The 17,761-nt window shown below is 40.6% G+C and overlaps 1 protein-coding gene across 1 annotated transcript in view; it reads left to right on the top strand.

Moving 5' to 3' along the window:
- The window catches only part of CDH8 (cadherin 8), a 409,672-nt gene that overhangs the window by 278,593 nt on the left and 113,318 nt on the right, over positions 1-17,761 (top strand). The gene's annotated exons all lie outside the window — the stretch shown is intronic.

The following is a 17,761-nucleotide window of genomic DNA, read 5'->3' on the forward strand; positions in this document are numbered from 1 at the left end:
TGCCTCACCAGTTTTGTTTTTGTTTTTTAATCGTACAGATTAAATCCCCTTTGCAAAGGAGATATGATGTTCATTTTATTTCCAAGCAAAAGACATTCTGCATGTTATCTGAATATTCCTTTCTGTAAAGGAGATGAAAGACTTCACAGTTTATACACGTTCAAGGGAGATGACAGTACATTCTTGAGGGAACTGGGATAGAAGGAATCTGAATAAGGCAACAAAAGTTCACAATAAAAAAGATTCATGGGTACAAATATGTAAAGGATGTGAGCCCTAAACTCTGCTCTTTGCACTCTCTAAATCTGCTCTGGTTTCACAGCCAATGTCTCTGAGATTCATGATAAATTTGTCTGTAAGAAGAGTAATCTAGACCTTCAGGAAAGGCCTGGATTTTCCTTGCTTTGAGATGTGGGGGTAATGTCTTCCGTGGAGTCTTATTCAAAAAATAAAACACAACCACTGTGTGAAAAAGTGACCATTCAAGAGTGCAGAATGTTTCTCTTGGCAACCTCAAAGCAGGCAGAGAAACAGCTTGATATGGGATTTAAAAGAAGCGCTTTGGAAACTTTGGTGCTTTTCCTTATTAGGAGTACCATTTTCTTCTCTAGTATGTTGCTCTGCTAGTAGTTTATCCCTTGTAACATTAAGAGATAAAGAAAATTGAGCATCTCATTTGGTAGCTTTGATTTCTTAGCCATGTTAACCCCATCTAGATGTGAAATATTTATAATTTACAGTGTTGAAGCTGTATGTCCCCTTAAGCCTCTGAGAAAAACTGTATCTGTTTAGATTGGCTTGAGGTTATATAAAAATGCTCTAAAGCAGTGGTCCCCAACCTTTTTGGCACCAGGGGCTGGCTTCATGGAAGACATTTTCCACGGATCGGGGGTAAAGGGGAATGGTTTGGGATAATTCAAGCTCATTACATTTATTGTGCCCTTTATTTCTATTACGTCAGCTACGTACGTAAGCTACTACGTACGTAAGCTACTACGTAGGTCATCTACTATGTCAGCTCTGCCTTAGATCATCAGGCATTAGATCTCGGATCCCCAGTCTAAATGACCATAGTTATTGTTAAAGTATGCAGGCAATAATTACCATTAAAATAATTTTCTCATATATTGAACATAATAACCTACTTGAATTTGCCTAAATCTAAGACACTTCTTTTTTATGAGTTGTCTGCCTTCACTTACATATTCATCAAGAAGGCCCTAATCAAAAGACTCCATGTACTCTATTCTGTAGAGTAAAAGGAAATGACCAGAACAGGTGGTTAGGAAACATTTCAGGGGCAATCCAGAAACAAAAAACTCATTTGCAAGGAATCACAAACAAGTAAGGAAGACAGATACAAAAGCAGATGCTGCAGGGTAATGAGCTGTTAACTCTAGGGTGACAAGCGTACCAAGCCCAATAGGGAAGACATTCATTTGTTCGTTCACTCAGTAATTATTTATTGAGTCTTTGGTTCTTGCCAAGTACTGTTTTAGTGACTGGGGATATAGCAGTGATTGAAACGCAGGCAAAAAACATCTGGTCCTCTTGGAGTTTTCTTTCTAGGGGCACCTGAATATGAAACATGGGTTGAAATCTGCTGATATATCCATAAAGAATGACACAGAGGTGAGGAAGAAGGTGATGAGTACTGGGAATAAAAGCAGTTGATGGTGCGACCACAAACCTGCTTCAGTGGACATCTATTGATTACAAATGATTGAAATATAGACCGGATAATTTTTCCTTTATGGCTTGAGAGAAACCACTGAAATATATCCCAGACTTAAGTTTACAGTTAGCTCCATAAAGAGACCAAACAGGAAATGGTTCTGTTCATATGGCAACCCAAAGCTTTTCTTTGAACCTTATAGAATTAAAAGTACACAACCCAAACTCACCTTATTCTGTTGACATCAGTGGGAGTTATCTCATCTTTTACTGCATCTTTCTTTTGATCTTTTTTTTTTTTTGCTCAGAAATTGAAAAACTAAACATTTCTTTTTGAATTTTTGCATGTAACTGTCTTAAAACCAACAAGTGTGTGCTTAGTCATTCAGTTGTGTCCAACTCCTGTGACCCCTTAGATTGTAGTCTGCCAGACTCCTCTGTCCATGGGATTCTCCAGGCAAGAATACTTGGTTGCCATTTCCTTCTCCAGGGGATCTTTCTGACCCAGGGATCGAACCCAGGTCTCCTTCATTGCAGTCAGACTCTTCACTGACTGAGCTACCAGGGAAACCAACAAGATTGGAAGTATAAAAGAGAACTGTAAATTTTAGCTGTAAAATATAAGCTGCTGCTGCTGCTGCTAAGTTGCTTCAGTCGTGTCCGACTCTGTGCAACCCCACAGATGGCAGCCCACTAGGCTTCTCTGTCCCTGGGATTCTCCAGGCAAGAATACTGGAGTGGGTTGCCATTTCCTTCTCCAATACATAAAAGTGAAAAGTGAAAGGGAAGTCTCTCAGTCCTGCCCGACTCTTAGCGACCCCATGGACTGCAGCCTACCAGTTTCCTCCGTCCATGGGATTTTCCATGCAAGAGTACTGGAGTGGGGTGCCATTGCCTTCTAGCTGAGGTGGGCATAAGTCTAGAAATTTTAAATGTAAAATTAAGTTACAGAATTCAAAATAATAAGATCACAGAGAACTTAAGAAAAATTGGAATTACTATGAAAATGGCTTAGAAACTTATTTTGACTTGGTTTTATTATTGAGCACATCATGTAATGTTTATCTTCTGAAGCCGCAGATCATGTCCTGGAAAAAAATATTAAAGGGAGATTTATTGTATTTGGATGAGATGAATGTTTAAAACCACCCAGGACAATAGAACCCCATAGGGGGAGCTTCTAATAAAGATAAAGAAATATTCATTCCAGGGAGAACAATTTAAAATTACTCCCAGAGCACCATCTCTTCAGACAAAAAGATTTAAGCAAATGAAATTAAGCTAAAAAATGGATTTTAGGAAAGTCCATCTGTTATCTCTTAATGAGAATGGAGATGTCATCCTTTATCCTCTCGTGTCAGATTCACTTAACCAAGGCTGAGATGCTTCACTGTGTGTATTTCCCAAGTATTTCAGTGGTAATAGATCTAACTTGCCATCATGATCAACAGGCACATCTCATTACATGAGCTGGCAGTTAGATGCCCAAGTACTAACAGCAGATTAGGCTTGTATAGCACATCTGTGCTAAGTAGCTTCTCTAGCAGCAGCCCCCTCTCCTGAAACTATCCTAAGGCTTGAAACTGCTGTGTATCATGATGGTGATGGCTTAAAGTAAATTTAGCTAGTTAAACACTGAAAAAGTATTATGTAATGCCCATGATGCTTCTAATTCTCACGTCATTCTTTGAAAATAGGTACCATTATTGTATTCATTTTTCTGTCAAGGAAATTCAGACAGAAGGTTAAGTATCTTGCCCAGAATCTCAAGGAGAGCAAAGGGTTCAGAGGTAGGTTTGCTATCAATGCTGTTTAATTGCAGATTACATGTTCTTAGATGCCTTCTTCAGGAGGAACCCTCTCCTGTATCTTCTCTTCTTCCTTTCTCCTCCTTAAATTGAGCTTCTGACACTGCTATATCATTACCTGAAGCAAGCCAATGAAATAGTTCTTCTCTGCAAAGCAGAAGGTTGGCACAGGGACAAGAGTGCAGTGGAGAAAAAAAACAAGCCTCCATTTACTCAGAACCTCCTATTCTAACGCTTATAACCCTAGGGAGGAAAACGGCTTGGTGGACAAAGTCAGGCTTTGGAACTGTTCAGACTGGAATTCTATTCCCATTTTTGAGATTAGGAAACTGAGGAACAGAGATGAGAAAGCAGAAAACAGTGCCTTTAAGGGGACGTTTTTCAATGAAGTTCACAGAGAACTTGACATATCCAGCTGACCCCAGTCTCCTGGGTTAGTGTTTAAACCAGAGTTATGGCATTTGCTGAGCATCTATGGAACCATTAATTTTATTGCAATTAATATATATTATAAACATTGTTTTAATGTTGTGAAGGAAGGCAGAAAGAGGTGAAATGTTCTGTTTGGTCTTTATTGGTGATCGGTGATATTTGAGCTAAGGTTTGTCAGAAGAAGCATGAGATTCATTTAGGTTGGGCAGAGTAGTATAGACGTACCTATGAGAGAAACGTAGTAACAAGCACAGCTGTCAGAGAGAGAAAGGAAACCAGGGCAGGGAGGGGATGGTAAGGGAAATACAGTCTCTGCAGGGGCATTTCAGAGGTATTGAGTGCCAGTTTTAGAGTGTCCTTCTCGGAGAAAGTGGTGACGTGGGATGGAGAGTGGGGAAACCCACTGACATCGTGTACCTGAGAGCAGGCAGCTGACATTTACAGAAAGTGGACTACTGTTGGTTACCTGAAAGTATTGTAAAGCAGGAAGCATATAATTGCCCATTAAATTAATCTCTTTGAGTTAGCGATAATGCATTGCTCTAGCCCACTACAGTGGGCTGCACACAATATTGCAAATGAAGCTTTTCACTAATGATGGTTAAATCTCCCAGGGAACACGCTAGTTTGATAGCGCTTAAGGAATGTTTCTCCCTGGCAAAAGGCCCAGTTGCCACAATAATTTGCTTTGTCCAACCCAGGCTACTTAGGAAAAACATATCTTTATAGGGAGCTCATTGTTTAGAGAAATCTTAGGTCCTGGAGTTAGTGGAGTTGGCCTCATCTTGCCCATATAACCCTAGGCAAAATATTTCCCCTCTCTTGCTTTCAGTTTTCCCATCTATGAAATGGGAATCATAATTGTTCTTTTAAATTTAGGGTGTAGGAGCCTGGCCAGCTACAGTCCATAAAGTCCCAAATAGTCAGATACAACTGAAGCGACTTAGCACTCACACACACGTGCATACACACAAGGATTGAATTAAAAGTGACGGTACTCTACCTCTTAGCTCAAAATATATCTATAACCTTTAGAAATTGATGAATAAATTGCACGTGTTCTTGTTAATACAGCCCTAACCTTAGGCTTTGAATTATAGCTTAATTTTAAATTATTTATTTGGCTTATATTGTCTTTCATCCCTTCTCCTCCCCACAACAAGAAAACTGGTAATCATGTCCTGTGAGTTACTGCTGGGTGCAGCTGTGTTTCTTCACTGCACAACCAATAAGTTTGTTTACTGACCTTCCTTTTGTCCCCGGTTCAGTCATGGTAGATTGATCTGTGCCTAAAGGAAGGCCCTCAAAATGAAGCTGGCATATTCTTGGAGAGCCTGATTGAACTAATAAGGACTTCAGATTTTATATCAGGATCTCGCTCAAAAGATGTAATCTCTCTGTGTATTGCCTGTGGCATAATCAGGGCTAGAGTTTCTTTAAGATCAATATCCTTCCCTTGTATAGAATTGAGTGGAAGCAGGAACTTTCCTGGTGGTCCAGGGGTTAAGAGTCCACCTTCCAGTGCAAGGGCTGCAGGTTCGATCCTTAGTCAGGGAACAAAGATCCCATATGCCTCAGGGCGACTAAGCATGCGCACTGCAGCACAGGATCCCATGTGCCACAACTCAGACCCGATGCAGCCAGAAATAAATGAATAGAAACAAAGAAACATTTTAAGAAATAATACATAATGAAAGAATTGAGTAGAAGAAGATGGAGAGAAGCCACTGTCCAGTTAGGTAACTCACAGAAGGGAAAGAATGATTAAAGTCTGAGGTGGACAGTGAAGTTCAGGGCTGGGGTGGTTACGGGGCTCCCAAGTATCAGAGAAGCTGTGGCAGCAGATGAACGACGTGACTCTTGGGGAACAGAGGCACATGGCAAGTTTCTGTGGCTATACCCTTCCTCAGATAAGCATACACGTGCTGTGAGGTAACAATCAATATTCTTAACAATAAAGGTTATAATGAAGGGAAGTGGAAAATCCATTATGGGGAAGTGAAGGGGAAGCTACGGGTTCCTGGGAATTTCCTGACAGAGAAGAATGGGAGTGTCATTCTGAGTTCGAGGAGAAGCAGGCCCCAAATGAGTATCACTCTGCATAACTCACACCAGTTTTAACCACAATCGTGCCCGTTTTGTGGACAACTACTCCACTTCCTTGAATATCCACTTGATGTCTCCTTTAGCTCCTCTTTGTTCCTCTTGGAATGCATCCATTCTACCGAACTCCTCCCACCACCTCCCCATCTCTTTCGTCTCTGCCTTTCTTTTTGTTCTAGTCTATTTAGGAAACGCCTGTAGATTGAGGCTGGAGATACAGATTTTAACTAGGAACTCCTTTAAGATGTCACTATGACTAACAGCTCTTTAGTCCTAACCTAGAAAAACACAGAACGTAAGAGGCTTCTACCCCTGTGTCTTGCCCTGGTCTCTCTTATAAACCACCCTCCTCAAATCCTTGACAGGAGCTCTTATTGTAGACAGTTGTAGATAAAGGACAGGAGATACACAGCAAACAGTAATCCAAGCTTTTCAGGTGCAAGTTGTAGCAAGCTGACTAGTCACAGCAAATGGTAATCTCCAGGTTTGAGGATATTGGATAGAGGGGGGTAGGTTGGGGAGATCCTAGATATGTGAGCAGATTATAAAGACTGGATGATAGTAGGATGATTTATCCTCAGTTATGGTTTTCCTTGGTGACTCAGTGGTAAAAGAATCCACCTGCCAATGCAGGAGATACGAGTTCCACCCCTGGGTCGGGAAGATCCCCTGGAGAAGGAAATAGCAACCCACTCCAGTAGTCTTGCCTGGGATAGACTATGGACAGAGGAGCCTGGTGGGCCACCATCCGTGAGGTCACAATGGAGTCAGATACAACTTAGTGAGTAAACAGCAACAACAGTGGTTTCTCTGGGAGTAAAGGAAGCACGTGGACTTGGGAAGAAAATGCAGATATCAGTCAGAGTTAAGTAAGCAAGTTTATAAATCAGGTTGCTTAGATGGAATCATTATTTTTTCATTCATCCACACTCACTTAGTGGATAAGTTACTGAACTTCTCTCTGTGGCTTAGATTCCCTATTTCTAAAATGGGGGATATATTGAAACACCTTTAGAGGTATGTGATAAGAAGTGAATATGCTTACATGCTAATATCTTTCCTAACACACAGTAAAGTTTTGGTGATAATGCTTATGTTAATATTAGTATAACAGTAGTTATAAAGTAAACATTAATTTTATCACTTCGTATAATTAAAGAGGATAGTCCTAAAACTTTAGCTTTCTTGTCATCAGATAAAACCACCCAGCTTTATTTTGAGAATATACAAATTAATGAGTTTTTGAGGCAGTATCATCTTAAGATGATTTGGGAGGTATAATTTTCTACAAACATGTGTCCAAAAGGAGGAGCTTTTTTCCTCAGTCCTGGCCAGTTTGGCAGCCTTAAAAGACTCCTTCTTACCCAAACCAAAGTTGTAGTTGTAACCTCTTTCTCAGAAAGCAGTAATGGTTACTGCTGCTGCTGCTAAGTCACTTCAGTCGTGTCCAACTCTGTGCGACCCCATTGACGGCAGCCCACCAGGCTCCCCCGTCCCTGAGATTCTCCAGGCGAGAACACTGGAATGGGTCGCCATTTCCTTCTCCAATGCATGAAAGTGAAAAGTGAAAGTGAAGTCTCTCAGTCGTGTCCGACCCTCAGCAATCCCATAGACTGCAGCCTACCAGGCTCCTCCGTCCATGGGATTTTCCAGGCAGGAGTACTGGAGTGGAGTGCCATTGCCTAGGTAAAAACAAATTATGAAGGCAGATTTTCACAGCCAAAAATATGCTTTAGATGTGATTTGAATACACCACATAATCTCTTTAAGCTTCAGTTGATATATTTGAAGTACGTTATGACAAAATGAGATAATACAGGTAAAATGGCATATGGAAAGGACTTAATAACATTTCTTTCCCCCTCTAGTGCCCCTCTCCCCTCATCCTCATCCTGCTCTCTGACCTTCTCCAGACCGAACCTGGTGCCTACTAGAAGGTGAAGCATAAACTGTTAGTTCTTTGTCTAAATGTATCATTCAGATCTCCCTTTTCCCCCCGGTCACTTGGGCTTACACATGAAAGTGAAAGTAAAAGTGTTAATTGTTCAGTGTGTCTGACTCTTTGCGACTCAGGGAAGAGCTAGTACTTGCCAGGTCTCAGATCAGATCAGTCCCACAGTCATGTCCGACTCTTTGCAACCCCATGAATCGCAGCACGCCAGGCCTCCCTGTCCATCACGAACTCCCGGAGTTACTCAGACTCACGTCCATCGAGTCAGTGATGCCATCCAGCCATCTCATCCTCTGTCATCCCCTTTTCCTCCTGCCCCCAATCCCTCCCAGCATCAGAGTCTTTTCCAATGAGTCAACTCTTCGCATGAGGTGGCCAAAGTACTGGAGTTTCAGCTTTAGCATCATTCCTTCCAAAGAAATCCCAGGGCTGATGTCCTTCAGAATGGACTGGTTGGAGTTTGCTGCAAATCCCATTGGTCAAAGCAGGTCATGTTACCAAGAGCAGGTTTACAAAGTAGAGAAATAAATGTCGCCTCTTGATGGGGAGGTGGAATTTCCAAATATTGTGGGCATTCATTTTTAAAAAAGTAATTTCAGACTGGAATGCTAAATCTTAGTGATGCATGACCGGGAATGATACAGATCTGTAGCCTACACACACAGAAACTTCCCTTCTAGGTTCCTCTTCTCATTATAGTACTGTACATCTCAAAGGTTCTCCTCCAACCCCTTACTTATTTGAGAAAAAGGACTGGACACAACATTTCTAACAGCTGTGAACTCATTAGCTATGGATTCTTTAGAATTTCAGCTTAAGTAGCAATTGGTATTATTTATTATAAATCTGTTAACACATTTATGATACTATGACAATTTCTCCCACATGTAAGCTTTAAATACTATTATTAATATTTCTTGATATCCAAGCCGGGCTAAGTTCCTTTGCTGTCAGGTCTCAAAGATCCATGTTCTTTGCCTTTAAGAGACTGGTTGAGGCCTAAAACACCCATTTATTTGCCTGAGGTTTTGAAAATACATTTTTTTTTGGCCACACCTTATGGCCTATGGGATCTTAGTTCTCTGACTAAGGGGATCAAACCCAGACCCATAGCAGTCAAAGCGCTGAGTCCTAACCACTGGGGTTCCAAGGAATTCCCTGAAAATACATTGATAAAGTTCTTGTTCTCATGAGACATTATTGCTTTGATGTCGACCACTGTTTTATCCTGGGAGCCTAGCACTGTGGGGTCTCCCAGTGAATGTTTGCTGAGTTAATGAATGAATAGAGGAAATAAGAATTAATACCACAAAATATTAGCCTGATGAGTTCTGACTCTAAACAGACATTATTGATTCATTGGTGGAGAAGATCTCTGCTTTAATATATCCCACTCAGCTCTTTGTTAAAAGTCTTGAGCTGACAAGCACATCGGCACAATGGCTTTCTGAAGTTTTTAAAGTCATTCTTTCCTGAGTGACTGAAGCTGAGGCATGAAGGACAGGACTGACTGTGCTCTCCTTGTGTGAAAATTGTGGGGCATTGACTGTGCTCAAGGGGAAGCTCTCCCATAGAATAGTAAGCCCTCTGAAGAGTCGGGGACAGAGACCATGAGAAAGGTGCTGGCAGAGAGGAGCCCCAGGTTCCCTCTCTCTCCCCACAAGGAGCCAGCCCTCTGATCAAAGATCCTTTACTTCTCTTCCCTCTGAGAGCCTGAGGCAAGACCTGAATTATGCCAGCCCACACTTCATTACCCAACAAGCCCATTTATCATTTAATCTGATCTATATTGAACAAGCAGAAGCAGGTTACAAAGAAGCAAAGCCTAAAGAGTGAAAATGCAGCACGTTTTCTGATTATAGGACTTCCTAATCCAATGCTTAAAAACCAGGGCTAAAAATAGACACAATTCCATCTTGAATTTACCCCTACTCACCTAGCATTTCAGTGTCAGGTCAGGTGGCCACTGGATGGTAGAATTTTGAACTAGGATAACTTGCTTCTGTCTAATTTGAGGTGACAGGGCATTGGTTACTCTAAACCCTCAGTTTGTTATTGTTCAGTCACTAAGCCATGATTGATTCTTTGCACCCCCATAGACTGCAGCACACCAGGCTTCTCTGTGCATCACCAACTCCCAGAGCTTGCTCAAACTCATGTCCATTGACACAGTGATGCTATCCACCATCTCATCCTCTGTCATCCCCTTCTCCTCATGCCTTCAATCTTTCCCAGCCTCAGAGTCTTTTCAAATGAGTTGTCTCTTCACATCCTGGGAGGCTATAGTCCATGGGGCCACAAAGACTTGGACAAGACTCGGTGACTAAATCCTCACTTATGATACTAATATTTTCTTGCTCCTGAAGTGGCTATACAGCAAGAGTCCATCCCACATGTTTCCCAAGGTCAAGAGTTACGCTCTTTGTCACAAAGAAGCAATGAGCTAGAATGTAAAGAAACTGTCTCTAAGGCAAGCACTAAAACTCTATCATTTACTTAGAAAGCATATGATTTGCAGTAGGGTTGGATATTTCCATTGGATGGGAGAGACAGTCTTCTCTATGAAGATCCTTTGTGGAAGGTGTATTTTTGTCAGGGTCATAAAGTAACAGTAGGTTTTTGTCAAAGATGTATTTCAAAATTAACACATATCTTGATCAAGTCTTCTGAAGATCAGAGGACTCCAGAGAGAAAAGAATATATGGCTGGAAAGTTAAGTAGAGCAAATTATGATTGCTTTCGGATGCCAAGTACAAGAAATGATCTTATCCTCTATGTCAGAGGGGTCCATCAAATACATAGAAATATTAAAATAAGGGAAATGTAGCATTCAGAATATTAGCATCCCAGACTTAGCAGCAGACTAGGCTATGGGTGAAACAGAGAGCCTGGAGAATGAGAAAGGGAAGACTCTGGCTGTGATGGTGCCTCAGAATCACCCAGAGAGCTTGTTAAAACATAGATTCCCAGGCCAAAGAATTTGTATTTCTAACAAGTTCCCATGCGAGGCTGAGGCTGCTGTTCCAGGGACCACACTTTGAGAACCATTGCTACAGTCCCTGCAGTCCTAATTCTGAAAAAACTAAAGCTGCATTAGAAATGAAGTTTCAATGAATGGAAATTGGCATCTGGTTAAAACTAATGAGCAATAGGGTAAAGTAAATACTGCTGAAAATTGCAAACCCTTGTGATAAGGATGAAAATAATGATACAATTAAGAGTTGCTGCTAACTGTATACTAGGCAGCATTCCAGCTCTTCCAGTGCCCTTTATCCATTAAATCCTCATAACGGGTCCACAAGTTGGTACCATCTCTCATCTAATAAAGCCAAGATACCACACTTGATGCTCCCCATATTTGGGTGGCTAAATTTGGATTTGATCTTAGGTTTATCTGATGCTTCAGCCAAATCTCTGACTACTGAACCTCAGTCATCTTCTACTGACAGCAAGTTGCTACTGAGACATATCATGATTCAAGTCAGAAAAGATTGTCCATCCTTTCAAAGTTTGAGTTCACAGCCTTCCTTTGAATAGCTCTATATAAAATAGGTTAGAACATAATGGGGTATCACTGAGAGGCTCTTTTCCCTACTGAAAGAGGAGGTCCAGTTGGGGAGCATGCATTTAAAAGTTGCATCTGTGAACTATCCGTTCCAGGGGAATTTGGATTTTTAGGAACTTCTAGTTTCCTAAATTTAAAACAAACTAAAGAGACTCCTTATACTGAAATCTGAAGCTCCTGTAACCTACTGAGATAAGCCCGGAATAATGCTGAAATCTGCTCCACACACCTGCTGCTATAATTTGACAATGAATGCTTAATAACAGGCTGAAGAAGGGGAACAAGGGATAAAACCTTGGATGACAAATGTGGAAGAAAAGTTTTGACTATGTAGCCAAACAAATATAAATTCCAACCTAAGTTCCATTCAATGAGTGACCTGAACATCAACAATTTCCTTGAGCAATCTAATGTATTTATTTATTGGTTAAAAGGAAACTAATACTCAAAAGCAAACTAAGACTCAGCTGGCTGATACAGAGAATATATATGTATATACCATATTATAATGGTATTTTTAAATTTTATTTTATTTTTAAACTTTACGTAATTGTATTAGTTTTGCCAAATATCAAAATGAATCCACCACAGGTATACATGTGTTCCCCATCCTGAACCCTCCTCCCTCCTCCCTCCCCATACCATCCCTCTGGGTCATCCCAGTGCACTAGCCCCAAGCATCCAGTATCGTGCATCGATAAAAGACCCTGATTCTGGGAAAGATGGAAGGCAGGAGGAGAAGAGGAAAACAAGAGGATTAGATAGTAGGATGGCATCACCAACTCAATGGACATGGGTTTGGGTAGACTCCGGCAGCTGGTGATGGATAGGGAGGCCTGGAGTCCTGCAATTCATGGGGTCACAAAGAGTCAGACACGACTGAGCGACTGAACTGGACTGAATAGTATTTTTATAATATAGACGAAATTAGTGTATTATTATCACATATCATACTATTATAATGTAATATGATATAAATATAGTCTCTGTTTTTAGCAATCACAGTAATAATATAAGCCTCATTACCTGTTGGTTATTAAAAGATATTTATTTATTTGGCTGTGCCATATCTTGGTTGCAGCAAGTGGGTTCTACTTCCCTGTTTAGTTCAGTTCAGTTCAGTCGCTCAGTCGTGTCCGACTCTTTGTGACCCCATGAATCCCAGCACGCCAGGCCTCCCTGTCCATCACCAACTCCCGGAGTTCACGTCCATCGAATCAGTGATGCCATCCAGCCATCTCATCCTCTGTCGGCCCCTTCTCCTCCTGCCCCCAATCCCTCCCAGCATCAGAGTCTTTTCCAATGAGTCAACTCTTCGCATGAGGTGGCCAAAGTACTGGAGTTTCAGCTTTAGCATCATTCCTTCCAAAGAAATCCCAGGGCTGATCTCCTTCAGACTGGACTGGTTGGATCTCCTTGCAGTCCAAGGGACTCTCAAGAGTCTTCTCCAACACCACAGTTCAAAAGCATCTATTCTTCGGTGCTCAGCCTTCTTCACAGTCCAACTCTCACATCCATACGTGACCACAGGAAAAACCATAGCCTTGACTAGACTAACCTTTGTTGGCAAAGTAATGTCTCTGCTTTTCAATATGCTATCTAGGCTGGTCATAACTTTCCTTCCAAGGAGTAAGTGTCTTTGTCACCATCTACAGTGATTTTGGAGCCCAAAAAATAAAGTCTGACACTGTTTCCCCATCTATTTCCCATGAAATGATAGGACCAGATGCCATGATCTTCGTTTTCTGAATGTTGAGCTTTAAGCTAACTTTTTCACTCTCCATTTTCACTTTCATCAAGAGGCTTTTTAGTTTCTCTTCACTTTCTGCCATAAGGGTGGTATCATCTGCATATCTGAGGTTATTGATATTTCTCCCGGCAATCTTGATTTCAGACTGTGTTTCTTCCAGTCCAGCGTTTCTCATGATGTACTCTGCATATAAGTTAAATAAGCAGAGTGACAGTATACAGCCTTGACATACTCCTTTTCCAATTTGGAACCAGTCTGTTGTTCCATGTCCAGTTCTAACTGTTGCTTCCTGACCTGAATATAGATTTCTCAGAAGACAGATCACGTGGTCTGGTATTCCCATCTCTTTCAGAATTTTCCACAGTTTCTTGTGATCCACACAATCAAAGGCTTTGGCATATTCAATAAAGCAGAAATAGATGTTTTTCTGGAACTCTCTTGCTTTTTTGATGATCCAACAGATGTTGGCAATTTGATCTCTGGCTCCTCTGCCTTTTCTAAAACCAGCTTGAACATCAGGAAGTTCATGGTTCATATATTGCTGAAGCCTGGCTTGGAGAATTTTGAGCATTACTTTACTAGCGTATGAGATGAGTGCAATTGTGCGGTAGTTTGAGCATTCTTTGGCATTGCCTTTCTTTGGGATTAGAATGAAAACTGACCTTTTCCAGTCCTGTGGCCACTGCTGAGTTTTCCAAATTTGCTGACGTATTGAGTGCAGCACTTTCACAGCATCCCTGACAAGGAATCAAACCTGGGCCCCCAGCATTGTGAGTGCAGAGTCTTAGTCATTGGACTATCAGGAAAGTCCCCATCATTACCTGTTCTTTCAGGTAGACTGCTGTGAACTTGATGTTTAAGAGACAGTGATTTTTTAGAACCATCTCTGTCTTGAATTTATTTAACTGTTTTTTTTTTTTTTTTTTTTTAGCAAAATAAACAATTCTAAATGTGCTGTAAAGAAAATCTGTGTTTATAAAAATGTCCTATTTGAGCACATATATATATTTATTTATTTCCCTAGCTTTTAAATAAGGCTTGTCATTAGATTGTGTTTTAAGCACAGTATCTAAATCTCATTGCTGGTTAATATTTGTGTATCTCTGGATTTAAAAATACCCACACTGAGCCAGCATTTGATTTCCTGCTGAATTGTTTTTCACATTTCCAATATAATTATGTAGCAGTTACAAAGAAACAAAGGCTGCACTCCACAGAATACCATAGAAACCTACATTTGTTTATTTAAGAAAAGATATAAAAAGCATCTAAGACAGAATTGATGTGCTGGGTGACTTCTCAGGGAAACTGATAGCTAAAATAAATCTGAAAATATCTGGATATTTATCTATAGTGATGAGTTAGGTATGGGTTTAAAAAGGCAGTTAGATGTTTTACAAATGGCCTTTGGCATATAAAAAGGAGACCTTAGTGAAAGTGGGAAATACTGAATTAGAGACCTTTATCTTTGGTCTTTGAATGATTTTGTCCCTTGTAGTGTCCTTCTTAAAGAGGCTTAAGATCCAATAAACTAATCACTAAACGTACCAAATAACTGAATACACAAAACCATAGTGAGGCAAACACATTTCCGCACCTCTCTCCTAGACAGTGTGAGCACAGGTTGTTAAAGACACAGTTCCCTGCCGGGAGGCGGGGCTTCTGCAGTAGGGCAATAACTACTGGCCTACAGACAGGGTGCCTGATAGAATGGCAGAACACGTCCTAACTACTCATGTGAGGAAGAAATTAGTTCTATATGATACCTTCTCTAGTGCCCACCAGGAGTCAAGTGCAGTGCTGCATTTGGAGAGGTGAAGAGGAAAAGCAGGCATGCTATGGGCAAAGAGAATAGCATGAATCCACCCAGGAAATGTGTGATAAAAGGGAGGACTGGTTTGTTTTATGATTATAGGAGCCTCCTTTGTACATGTCACTTATTTCCGTGCGGACCTTTCTGTTGTGCTTTTTAGCCAACAGGAAAATAAAAATGAATGCCCGAGATGTGTTGTCTGGTTGTGAGCTGGAGAAGCTCACTGGTCTTTGGACATCATAAGAATCATGATTTGGGAAAGTTGCCTGGATGCATACAAAGCAACTCTCCTATGATCTCCTTTGATTCAGTGTCTAGATCTAAATGTCTGGGTGTGGCAATCAAAGCAAATTAGAATTTGAGATGCTACCTAATTTCAGGCAGAATGGCAGTGACCACTGTGTGCAGACATTATCGTTTACTCATAACAACACCGGGGCTTCCCTGGTGACTCAGATGGTAAAGAATCGCCTGCAACGTGGGAGACCTGGCTTTGATCCCTAGGTTGGGAAGATCCCCTAGAGGAGGGCATGGCAATCCACTCTAGTATTCTTGCCTGGGGAACCCCCATGAACAGACGAACCTAGTCCATAGAATCACAAAGAGTCGGACACAACTGTATGACTAAACACAAGGACACTGAGATGGACGCATCCTGAGCACTGTTTCAAAAAGGTACAAAGTGAGATCTGGGGAAGTCAAGGAATATATATAAGGTCAAGATCGAGTACCATAGGTTCATCCACCAGGGTTTAACATCAAAGCCTGAACTCTCTACTCTTTGGCGCTACTAAGCGTGACAGATAGGCAAACAGGACAAACATCCCTGAAAATACAATCTTTGTACAAATGTGCCACTAGATACCAGGGTTTGTACTAGATACTATACGTTTGGGAAGAAAATAAATCAAGGAATGAAGTTGCTGATAGTCTACTTGAGATAAAAACCATAAAAATAAATAAGTCATATAAGGTAGTGTGTTTATTTTATTCAGTGTAGTTTTGCCAAGAAACTTGGCTCGTCTACATTGTGAAGTTAGCACTTTGGTCCTTCTTCGTTTCTTTCCTTCTTTTTTTTGACCATACAGTCTGGCATGAGGAATCTTAGTTCCCCAACTAGGAATCGAACCCGTGATTCCTGCATTGGGAGCATGGAGTTTTAACCACTGGACTGCCAGGGACATCCCTGGTCCCTCTTCTTAATGTACACATATTAAAAGTATTGTGTCAACTACGGGAACATCTAATTTTAAGAGGCAAGATGATGGGTATGATGAATTCACTCAGGAAACCACAGGTTCAATTCTATACCTATCTTAATGGTAACTCTGGACTTCAAGTTCTCTGTAGTATGTGGCTAAAATGAGACCATTACTAACTTCTCATCCATCTTGGGTTGATGGATCTTCAGTGGCTTCAGCATAACATGATAATGAAGAGCACAGGTTTGGGGACAGAAAGTTATGGAGCTGTAAACTATTAAAACAATACCTATAAGTCATGTGCTAGGAAAAGTGCTTTTCTTTTCTAAGCCTCAATTTCAGCAATTGTAATGTGTGAATGATAACATTTTTCTATAGTGTATATGCTTCATCTATCCTACTCCCTAGTCTTAACAAAAGATCACAGAATGGTTGAAATATACAGGACAATATGGAGGGGAGGCAAAAATCTTTTATTCTCCTTTAAAATCGCATGTTCAAAATATGGTGGAGAGTAAATTAAGGTCTTTGAGACACTTGCAGTGATTTCATGAGGTCAAAATGTGTTTATATTAATACTCATGTTTTGGCCTTTTCTCTCTCCTGTTCTCACATGTGAGAGTGGAGTTTTCCAAAGGCAACATGATGTGTGTTAGTATTGTGGCTCAATGGCTAATTAAATATGTGCATGTGTGTATTATTTTGTTATAAAAATTAGTTGTAGGAACTTGGCTGGTGGTCCAATGACCAAGACTCCACACTCCCAATGCAGTGGGCCTGGGTTTGATCCCTAGTCAGGATGCTGCAACTGAAAGAACTTGAATCCTGCAACTAAGACCCAGCAAATAAATAAACAAAAGCTTTAAAAAAATTAGTCATAACTTCTGGTTGGTAAATTTTGAGAGATATAGTTAGTAACATGTTTTTTTTTTTAATAAATAAAAGCTTTTTATGTCTTCAGTTATTTTGAAGTGTAAAAATAAGTGTAAAGAAGCCCTAAGACCAAATTGTTTAAGAACTGTGGCCTTAGGAAGGCATTTATTTTCTCTATTACTTTGAGATATGGTAACAGCAAAAAGTATTCCTCTGTCTTAGATATCATGTTGATAAAATAGTTTGTCAATAGCAAAATGTAGGATATTGGATATTGAAAGAAATACCACATATAACATGTTTTGTAGGATTCCTGATACAGCATAGGGAGTAAGAACTTAGTAAACATTTTTAAGAGAAGAAGAAAAATGAAGTTAGCCCCAGTGGAAATAGATCAGCATTATAAGTGACATTTCTAGGGTCTCATCAAAGAAGGTTGCCTTCTCAAAAGACAGCATTAGGTCAGGACAGATAGAGACTTGCCTTCTGCTAAATCCTGGGTATTGTTAGTCGTTCAGAGAGGCCTATGAGCAGGAAGAGGGAATTAAGTGTATCACAGAGATGAAGGCGGGGGCAGCCATCCAGGCACT

This window comes from Bos indicus x Bos taurus, chromosome 18 (genome assembly GCF_003369695.1).
Source record: "Bos indicus x Bos taurus breed Angus x Brahman F1 hybrid chromosome 18, Bos_hybrid_MaternalHap_v2.0, whole genome shotgun sequence".
In the NCBI taxonomy this organism is placed as follows: domain Eukaryota; kingdom Metazoa; phylum Chordata; class Mammalia; order Artiodactyla; family Bovidae; genus Bos; species Bos indicus x Bos taurus.